Genomic DNA, 11,160 nt, shown 5'->3' with positions numbered 1-11,160 from the left:
GTTGGCAAGCCACCCTTTTCCGGTCGAGAACCATGGTCATAAATGTTCACGTCACTCACCTAATGCTGCAAAGGCGTAATAAATTTAGATAGTTAGAAAATTACACCAGAACCAACTTATTAAATCTGTCAGATTTGCTGATGTGCGTTTCAGCCTCCGCTTGTTTCATAATTGCATGACTTCAAGTGCGATGTTTGCACGGTGATGAATTTGTTTCCTACTTAGAGTTAGCTGATTTTAACAAAACATCTTTGTAACGCCTGCAGCACACTTTACAGTCTGCAAATCCAGCACAGTTCTAGCTAAATAAGGAAACCTCCACTGAAAGGCTTTATACTCATCAAAGGTTAGAGAAAGCAAAAATAACACATAAGGACTCTGCTGTCAACACCCGTGATCAGTTCATGACAACTACTGTTCATTTGCAAGCGTGTCTCCTGGATAGGGAGCTGACTGCTTCCTTTGGAGTTGACAGCTTTAGGGGGAAAAGAGGTTTTATGGCGCTGTGTGAGAAGGTGGCGCGCTGCAGGCTGTAGAGCCGTGAGATGACAGCGTCAGAGTAATAAGTGGGCCAAGCAATTAGCAGCTGTAGGGAGAAGAGACGAGCCAGTGAAGCTCAGAGGCCTAAATCATGAGTGTGTGTGAAGATTATCAGGATCGAGCGTTACTTTACTTTTTCTGATCCTGTCAGGAGAAAAGACCAGAAAGAACCCACCGCAACAGTCAACGGTTCCACAAAGGTGAGATGGAAACCTCTGACACAGAACCTGCCACGTTCTCGTCCCACTGAGTCCGGGCCAACGGGGTCACGGTCCGTGGATCCTCAGGTTGGATCGTCTGGCGCTGTCGGTCTCGTTTTGTTTTCTGTTTCGGTTGAACGTTCTTCCTAATCGCTTTTTGTACAAACTTTCTTTTGTTCAGCAAAATTCCCTTTTCGTTTTTTCCTTTTGATCTCGTAACAAACTTGACTCAAGCCAGTGATTTCCACAGCTGGTTTTACAGTTTTTGGTCATTTCCTTCCTGTTTTGGGATCTTACAGCATGATTAGCTTTATTTTTTTGTTTATCATATCTAACTCATTCAAATGTTGTCCAAGGGTGTCACAAAGTAAGATTTGTATTTGATAATTGGTTTCTTTGTTGCAAGGATTTTGGTAAATGAATCTTATATTTTATGAAAAGTCACATAATTTGTTTTAAAACAGTGAGGCACAGTTTAAAACATTTAAAGTAACTTACTTAAAATGCTTAAATGTGACCATCTGACCTTGTTCTATGATATAAAATTTCCATCCATTTTCTGAACCCGCTTTGTCCACACAGGGTCGCGGGGGTGGGGGGGTGCCTGTCTCCAGCAGTCAATGGGCAATCAGGCAGGGTACACCCTGGACAGAGAGCCAGTCCATCGTAGGGCAACACAGAGACACACAGGACAAAACATCACACACACACCTAAGGACAATTTAGACAGACCAATCAACCTAACAGTCATGTTTTTGGACTGTGGGAGGAAGCCGGAGAACCCGGAGAGAACCCACGCATGCACAGGGAGAACATGCAAGCTCCATGTAGAAAGATCCCAGGCCGGGAAGCGAACCCAGGACTTTCTTGCTACAAGGCAACAGCGCTAACCACTGCGCAGCCAATATAAAATTTCATAATTTATATTTCCTCCAAAGTAGCCTGGCCTGCCAGACTCCTCCTCTGTTTAATCCTGCACAGAGAAAGGGTCTGGGAACTCTCCTATTCAAGTAACCCCACCCCCTGAGAATTCTACCCAAGCCAATCAGAGCTGAGTAGCGTATGTCACACACATCGACATATAAATATTGGACAATGGGTTTCCATAGGCTCCAATAACACGTTTTTGAGGCCAAATGGGAGGTGGCCACCACCACCATTTTGACCGTGTCACAGGTTCCGTCAAGCCCAGACAATTCCAGCAAAGGGAAGAGAGGTGGAGCTGAGGGTGGGGCTGTAAGGCTGGGATCAACTGACGACACCCGGTCGAACTAGCTACAAGCTAACCTGAAGCTAACCCAAAGCTAATGCAGAGGTGGGAGCTATGCTAACGGAGGTAGCAACCTAGCTACAACCGGAGTTAATTGTGCACAACACCAGAGCTTCTGAGTCAGAGATACGCCGGGTTGACTGCTGGGTAAAACCGGGTGGAGCACAGAGGTCTCCGAGACCTCCACAAGCCGGCAGCCGCACAGCAGACAAGCGCCGCTGCGATCTGAGATGCGCAGAGCTGCCGCTGGGGAGAACCGGGTGGAAAGGTTTCCATCCCAGAGCTCCACAAGCCGACAGCCCGAGCAGCAAACAGAAGCGGCGATCAGACAGAGATGCGCCGAGCTGCGGGGAGGCGAGAACGAGTGGAAAACATCGGTCTCCCGAGAGCTCCACAAGCCGATAGTCGGAACCCAGCTCCACCAACATGTTATATTTCAACCCATTTTCTAAAGTGCAGCATTGTGTTAAATGCACTGGGTTTTACCCTATTACATTTAAATGTCATGGTTAAACAGTACATGTTAAAATCTAAGCTCAGCTCGGCAGTGACCTAAAATACATAAATATAATTTTACTTACCGAAAAAATGAAGTGGAGCCTCCTTGGACGCTCTATTAGTGCAATTAATGCCACAGCAAGTCATTTTGTCCAACAATTGCACAAATAATATCCAAAAAAGAATACACACACACAGAGACTCAAAATCCCGGAGCAGTTTCCAGGCCAGACCGAGGCTCTACTGAGGCCTTTCCACGGAGCTAGCTCTGTGGTCACGTGGGTCTGATGCTCATTAATTTTACAGAAATTTAGGCTTTTAATACACTTAAACAGAAGAGTGAGAAAAAATCCACCCCCCTCAGAGTTGTCATGAGTGTAAACTAGATCATTTAAACCAAAAACATGTTTTGGTACCAGGCTGTAAACATGTTTATTTCTGCTGTGAAATTGGTATTTTTAACATGGGAGTCAATGAGGATTTGCTCGCTTCTGACACCAGCCCCTAGTGGATGAGGGTGGGACTGCAATTTTTGGTACTTCCGGGATTGCTTCAATTTTTGAGCCGCATTGTGGGGGCTTGCGCACACAGCACAAGGCCGAGTTTGTGGAACATGGCGACTGAAGCGGAGTTAACCGCTGCTCTTTCCTCTGTTCTACATGACTTGGACACATCTTTAAAACAAGTAGAAGCGCTAAAAGCCTTTCTTGTAAAGAAAAAACTGATGTTTGCGCCGTTGCTAGATGCCTTTTTTTTTTACTACGGCTAAAAAACTACAGCGTCACGCGGTACAGTTGGCATTTCTTTTTTCTGATTGGTTATTTTTGAGCTGCTGATTCCCGCCCCTGAAGTGGCTCTCTGCCTGTGAGTTAGTAGACTCTTCGAGTTTCTCAATGTCAAGGTGCCTGGCCTTGCTTATGAGGACACTGACGTCCTTGGTCAAAGAAAACGGTTAAATGGAACAAACTTGCATCACGTGGCCGCGGCTTCCACGGCGGTCACGTAACGTCATGTGACACGGGAGACAACGTGATATTTTATATGCATTAGTTTCAATATAAATATATAATGAGCCTCTTCTTTTTTAAATTGTGTATATGTTTATTAAATTAAAAATATAAGTGAGTTACTACCCGCTAGCCACCGAAGCTGCAACTACTAAGCTACTAACCAACCACAGGTAACTTCTTTGATCTAAAAAAAAACATTTAAAATTAGTTGACTTACTTTTAAACTTGAAAAATGTCCGAAGTAGCTGCCGGCTTCTGATCTGCCGTCCTTTTGAAAATACTGCGGTGTATTCACACACACACACACACACACACACACACACACACACACACACACACACACATGAACGCGCGCGCACACACACACACACACTAACGCATGCACACACACACACACACACACACACACACACTAACGCATGCACACACACACACACACACACACACACACACACACACACATGAACACACACACACACACACACACACACACACACACACACACACACACACACACACACACACACATGCGCACCAAACATCAGACTTCTAGTGAGACAACCTAAGAGGGATTGCTGTGAGGTAACTAGATATTTTAAATTCATCATTACATCAAGAAAGTTTAAAGATCAGATGTCAGTAGTTGGAGGCATATTTATCTTCATATCACTTAAGTCGTCATTGGCCGTGAATGAGGTAAAAAAGCTATGATGCTCCTTTATGTGGGCTAAACATTGTTACTGACATGCTCACGCCTAGCTTCTGATTGGCTAACAACTCCTTCAGCAATGTTGCAAATTCAAACGCACTCTCCGCTCTCCCTCCTCACTGTAAAAAATAAATAAAAGGCCTTCCTGTGGGCAGTGTGACATCACAGTGTGATGATATTCAAATTATAGCATTTCACTGTCTATTTTCTATCAGAAACTAACAAAGGAGACAGGTTTAGGTGAGTGTTTTCATGTTCAGCCTGCATGAAAACTCAGAGTGACCATTTATAATCAGAACTAATCATTAAAAGATAGTTTATAAGCCTTTTAAGCTTAAGCTAGAGCTTTAACATTGATCTCAGTGACTGTTGAGTTAGGAACTTGACCAGTTTCATATTTGACACTGTCCTACGGCGCTCTACTGGCCAGACACAGCACTCAACAGTTTTGTGGAGCGAGTAGGTGTCCGGTGGGGGGGGGGGGGGGGTACTCTTTGCTTCAACTTCTCAGTGTGGCGATACACATCACTTTTGTGCTGCGGCGTGAGAATATCCCTCATCAAAGAGGATTTGAGTAACTCCTCCAGTTGCTGACTGATAATAAAGGATCCATCCAGCCCACGCCGCAAGTCTGTTACATTTTCTCTATTTATCTTTTTGCAATCTTAAAATCAAACTTCTGCTATTATTAATGTCTCCTTATGTTTGCTCTGCACGTTTTGAAGCACATTGTCTACGTTGGTGTTGGCAGCCATTTGCAAACTGCTAAATAAAGACCTGAAATCAATTAGTGTGAAATATTTATCTTTCCTGTGGATTTACAGCTAATCCTGAAACATCTCTGTAGCTCACTGACGGTTTCTTCACGTGTTGGTGGGTCGGCTCATGAGTCTGAGCAGAAGTAAGACAAATCTGTGTTCTCCAGCCCCTCCAGATGTGACCTCTGAACCACGTGGACCTCGAAGATGCAGCAGGGAAGAAAAGCAGGAGGGATTTTTGTTCTGTTCGTTTCTAAAATTCAGCCTCTGCAGTGACTGACAGGAGTTGAGGAGGTTGTGCTCATTTTTACTTTTATAGAAAAACACGCAGGTATAAATTATATAGAAAACATAAATATGAATAGTTGAATTCCAAATGTTTTGGGCTGGTAAAGTAGACACGAGAAGCATAATGCATGAAGTGATGCTGATTCCAGAGGATGATGGAATACATAAATGCATCAATGTAGAAATTCATTATCTTCTGTCCTTGTTTTTGTTTTACTGTGGTAGAAAAAAAAATGTCTCCAACCAAAACACACGACACAGATCCAATATTTGAGTGATGAGCTCCTCTAAAGAGGTTTACCGAAAATAATCAAAAATCCGTTTTTAAAATCACCCTTCCCTAATTAGGTCTAGTTTCAGTATTTCTGACTTAGAGTTTGTGTGGCTGCAGGAGCATCAGTGTGATTCTGATTCTGCACTCTGGAGATGAGACTCGTAAACAACCGTCCAGCAGCCTTCTATATCTAGCGCTAACAACGAGCTAATGCTAACACCAGCCAACAGATACCAACATAAGCCACAAAGTAAAAAGATCCACACTGTTGGACAAAAAATACAAACTTACAAGGTCATCAACAACAAAGCCAGGTCACCATCAGTTTGTGATTTTGTAGCCTCCTTCAAACTTTTGTAGGCCGCATCGATGCTCACTCTGGTTTTAGCACTTTGCTTTGCCTCCAAAGACATTACTCTTCGGGTTCCAGACGTAAAAATGAGTTAAGTTTTAAGTACTTTTTATGCTTTTTTATGACAGACGGTGAATCGAAAAAGCTAACTGCTACTAGTACTGGCTACCACTTAGTGTCATGTTCCTGGGAATGTGTTTAACCCACGACATGAAGAATCACATGAAAAAGTGGAAAGTTCAAAACAATGATTTATTGCAGGAATCTAACAAAAAGTGTCCCTGGAATAGTCCCAGATTAGCTGGAGCCAGAGAGAGTCCAAAGTTCTGCAGGTGGAGGAGGTCGAGGAGGGCAGGTGGGGTGAAGGGGTGAGTCCAGGAGAGGGAGCCAGGCGGGGTGGCAGAGGATAAGAGGAGAGGCGAACTGTGAAGTCCAGGTAGGTTATGGTTCTTTCCCGGTGAGTAATCCAGTACTGGTTCCGCTTCTCGGATGGAGGATCAGATCCAACAAACCCAGAGCGTCAGGGAAGGTTGTCCAAGAATCCTGGAGAGAAATACAAACTTGAGTCCAAAAAGATCCAACACAAGAATCCATGAATTATCCAAAACTTTCCAATAACTATAACAGCAAATTATCAGAGTAGAAACCAAGCATTATCCTAGAACGAGAGGCCAGATACTACCGTGAGTAGCTAATCATCCAGCGAAGTGTAGTAGTTCCCTCTCCTATTAAATAGAGCTCTGCTGCGGATGACCTGAGGAGTGATGTGTCGGTCGCGAACGAACCGGCTCTAAGAGCCGGCTCTTTGAAGTGAACGACGGGAGCCGGCTCGTCATTGGGAGCCGTCCCCTCCCCTTTTGCTTAGTTGAAAGCCACAGGCGATTGGTCAACGTGTGTGTGTGTGTGTGTGTGTGTGTGTGTGTGTGTGTGTGTGAGAGAGAGAGAGAGAGAGAGAGAGAGAGAGAGAGAGAGAGAGAGAGACAGCAGTTGGAAAGTGGAGATTTCTGAAACCTGTTCAGTTATTAAATCCATAGAAATGATAAATATTTGATATATAGCATTTTTTTACATTAGTAAATCATTTTACACATAGTTTTGCATTATTTTGGTTATAAATGTACTCTATGCAACAGAAAATCTGAGGAGCCACTTGGGAGCCGAAAGAGCCGGCTCTTTTTGGTGAGCTGAGCCAAAAGAACCGGCTCTCTAAAATGAGCCGGAATTCCCATCACTAGACCTGAGGAGCTGCAGCTGCCGCTGATTACTAATGCCCCGCAGCTGGTCAGTTCCCTCTTCTGAAATGAAGAACTCAAAGATGTTATAGAGATGGAGGAGTACTCACCCCACCACACAACACTTAGTCATTTGTAAGTCACGTTGGACAAAAGCTTCTGCTTAATACATAAACATGCCAGCACCAGCTGTTGCTATAAAGTAGAGACCTTCCACTAGTGTTCCTTCCCCAAACTGTTAGGTGCAGTTTCTGGTCAGCAGATGGCTAGATGTCCAAAGTGAAGCTGATCAGGTTTCTGGCTGAAGAACCATTGAAATCAGTTTGAAAGCAGTAGCTTAAAGTGTAAAAAAACTCATGAGGGTTGTTTTAATTTACGAGCCACATTTCAGCTGTGATGATTGGCTCCCAGAAAAGGATAATATTTTGACATTTTTCCTAAAATCATAATGCTCATAAACCAAGCTGTGTGTTGTTTATGGTGTCTGAAGATGGCCTGAAAAAGATGACAATTTGAGCCCAAAAAGGAGAAAATTATGGGGAAAATAAAATTCCTTGAATGAGCTTTTTCTGATATTTTGGATGAGTTTTTATATTTTTTAGAGATGAAATAAACATTATTCTTGTCTTTGTTTATTTATTTATTATCAGGCTATTTTAGGTCCTGTGGTTGTGTGTTCAGCGCAGCTTTAGGACCCAGGAGGCTGACGCGGCTGGTTTCTGCTAAAGCAGCATGGACAGGTTCGGATGCGCTCAGTCTCCGCCGCTGCTGCACCGACCGCATGTAGCCTCACAACCTGATAGGATATGTTCGTTTTCTCCTTCTGACGGATCAGCTTCATCCAAGGAATTTGGTCTGGATTGCCGTTTTTATAGAACGGATCCCCACCCGCCTCCACTCACGCCGTGACTTGTAGACTCCACCGTGTCGGGCTTATCCGGGCGCGCGGCGAATAAAAGTTTTACGGACCCAAACAGGATGGATCACTTCTGCTTTTAGGAGGCAAACGCTTGCGGAGAGCTGTGCGTGATTTTGGCAAGGTGAGTTCATTTTACCTTTTGATTCATATGCGTGGCGGTAAACGTAGTGGCGCGTGCAGTTTGGGGAAACAGGAGCTTGATGTGCCGGTGTGGAGGCAAACGGAGCAGCGTTTATGGTGTGATTCTCAGAAGAGGCAGCAGAGTCTCAGAATGCGCTCCACAAGCGCAGGAGCTCCAATTAGGCTGTGCGTAAATCTTTGTGCCATTACGCAGACGTGCGTTTTGATAAGTTTTCTATTTCAGACTTAGGTGTGTGTGTGTGTGTGTGTGTGTGTGTATGTGTATGTGTATGTGTGTGTATGTGTATGTGTATGTGTATGTGTGTGTATGTGTATGTGTATGTGTGTGTGTGTGTGTGTGTGTGTGTGTGTGTGTGTGTGAGAGAGAGAGAGAGAGAGAGAAAACAGCCCGCCTCTTCTAACGGAGCTGTCTTCTCTCTTTGGTGCTGAAAGTTTCCTAGCTGGCCACATGGCTCCTGCAGCATGACAGGATGAGACAAGAGCGACGCTTCCTGTGCGCGTGCCTTGTTTCTGTAGAGCAGAGGTTATGATTTAACGCAGAGCGTTACGAGGCTTATTTGTTTATCCAGGCGCCTGCAGATAGTGAATGATTCGCGGTGCGCGCGAGGGATAAGCCAGCTGTTACAGCAGCGCTGCGCAAAGAGGAAAAATCACCTTAAACAAGACCGTGCTGCCGTTTTAGTGTTTATAAAGAGTCTTCAGCCTTCTAGACACTTCCAATTGGTAGATTTAAGTAAGACTTGAATAGGCATTATTTCTCTGATGCTCTTAATCTAATGTTATTCACGTCACAGATGCACCTGTCAGGGTTTTTACAGAAAAGTGGAGCCAGTCTTAGCTGTAAGGAGAGGATCACCAGAAATTTACGGGCTGATTCACTTTTTCAAATAATGTAGTGCTTTGGCTGGTTTAGCCTTTTTCTTCCAGTTCACATGGAACAAAAATGAGTTGCTGAATCTTTCGAAAAAGTGTGCATCTCTCCTCACAAACCTCAATTTCTATTCGACAAAAATGATATATTTACAGGCTAAACTGTGTTGCAAGAACCAAAAGCTGTTCTCTCCACTGACAAAGTTACTGTTGTAAAATGAAACTATGGTTTCAACAACGGTTTTATCTCATTTTCTTTTTGTGTCCAACCAGAATTATTCCTATTCAGGGTTATTTTCATATCAATATGTTTAATCTGAACCACAGTGAAACAAAAATGGAAGCACAGGTCCCTGTCTGCTGTTCTTGAGTTGTGGAACGGGTGACTTTGCCCACTGTGAACTGCTGGGTCACACGTCTGCGACTGTCGGAGTAAGTCTCTCTAATCCAGACCAGATATGCCTTCATGGCAAATTGGAGGCTTATCGCCAGACATGTAAATTATGTGTGTGGCAGAACTTTAATAGATTTCATCTAACAGGATTAGACATATTTGGAAACAAGACAGGAAGCAGAAAATGAAGACGACGTTAATACCCAGTGAGCAAAACCAACAACATAACGAACGTGTGAATGAAGATTTCTGAATCCCTAGAGCTGCAGAATGTTTGCAGTCAGTGGAAGATTCTTTCTCACTGGTAAACAGAGGGCAAAAGCGCCACACACGTGCTCGTCTCTATGGGAAACAACCCTAAAAAAACCCTAATAACCTTTTGTGGAAGGAAAATGATGAAGGAAGTCACCATCACTCTTCTTCATCTTCCTCCACCCTGAAGATGTTTCAGCGCCCCAGGCTAATGGCGATTGATTTCAATTTTATTGTTTTTATTTTTCATTTCACTGCCAAAACCCATGAAACCAGCTTCCTGCAAGGCTGCCTGATTGAAAAACTTGCAGGCTCCCCGTCGCCCAGCGCTTATCCCCACAGACCCCTGAGGCTCCGGGTCCTACATCATGGAGATCCTGTTCCCTCTGACACCCGACCTTGCATGCAAAAGGTCGAGTGCTGCTGGCCATCATCTGGTCTCATCATTCCCTCGTGACACCGCCATTATGGCGCCCTGTGGATGGCCCGTCAGTCACCCACGGTGGCGAGTCAATTAGTCATCTTTGAGAAAAATCTGTACTTGTGGATTTTGCAGTTTGGGTGGAAAAAATGTAGCAAAGCCTGAGCAGTTTAGACGTTTTCTTTGGATTATTTCCATTAAGACTAAATGAGATGCAACTTCATCATGCATCTTACTTATTTTATGCACAAATGCTGTGAGGAAATTGGAGACGATGAGTAAATGAGTGCTTTTTAAAAGAAGACGGATAGAGGAGACGGTGATCGAAGACGTGGATTAAGTTCTCTGATGGACTCTAGGAGATTCACTGTTGTATAAATCAGACTCACAACTCACAGCACCATATGGAGACGGGTGCTGCTAAATGTGAGTGAGCTGTACGGAAATCTGTCACACAAGGCATTTTGTGTTTGTGTACCCAAATGTGCACAAAGTTATTTGGGGCTGCTTCTAAAATCGCTCATTTATGCAGAGCGTGACACAAATGCATGTATTTAAACGATAAAACATTGATGGTACTTTGGATTTATTCATGAGGGCTATTAGTGCTTTTTTGCTGTCATATTTTCTTGGCTGGGCTAGTTTTAGTTCTATTTACTGTAAGAGCTCACTGCCATGGAAGAGGTATTTGGTGCGTTTAAAGGCGGTAATGCTGCACTGATGCACAGCTCCACAAAGTGTGAAATGGAAGAGGTGGAAAATGTGGCTGGAGTGTGTTTGGTGATTTGTCTCAGGATCAGCGTGCATTTAATGCTCCACAGCGACGTTAAAAGAAGCCACAGAAAGCATGACTTTGGTTAGCGTGAAGACTTCCTGTTCTCTCCGTAACCGAAACACGATGAGAGGAGTCGTCGCTCCTTGACGTTACAGGTGACATTTGGTGTGTTGAGCCTCGTTGATGAACTGGTTTGTGTTGAACTGCTTCGTGCTTCTGCACCAGAAGATGAGCTCAGTGGCTTCAGCACGAACAAG

At 44.1% G+C, this 11,160-nt stretch overlaps 1 protein-coding gene across 3 annotated transcripts in view; it reads left to right on the top strand.

Moving 5' to 3' along the window:
* The first annotated feature begins 8,035 nt into the window (after positions 1–8,035).
* Positions 8,036–11,160, top strand: part of robo1 (roundabout, axon guidance receptor, homolog 1 (Drosophila)) — a 327,637-nt gene continuing 324,512 nt past the window's right edge. For all 3 annotated transcript variants that reach the window (XM_054742443.2, XM_070543614.1, XM_015950995.3), the window contains exon 1: positions 8,036–8,171. The gene's annotated coding sequence lies outside the window, so the exon portion shown is untranslated. The remainder of the gene's footprint in view (positions 8,172–11,160) is intronic.

Source organism: Nothobranchius furzeri, chromosome 13 (genome assembly GCF_043380555.1).
Source record: "Nothobranchius furzeri strain GRZ-AD chromosome 13, NfurGRZ-RIMD1, whole genome shotgun sequence".
In the NCBI taxonomy this organism is placed as follows: Eukaryota; Metazoa; Chordata; class Actinopteri; order Cyprinodontiformes; family Nothobranchiidae; genus Nothobranchius; species Nothobranchius furzeri.
This window is presented reverse-complemented; position numbering and strand designations above follow the sequence as displayed.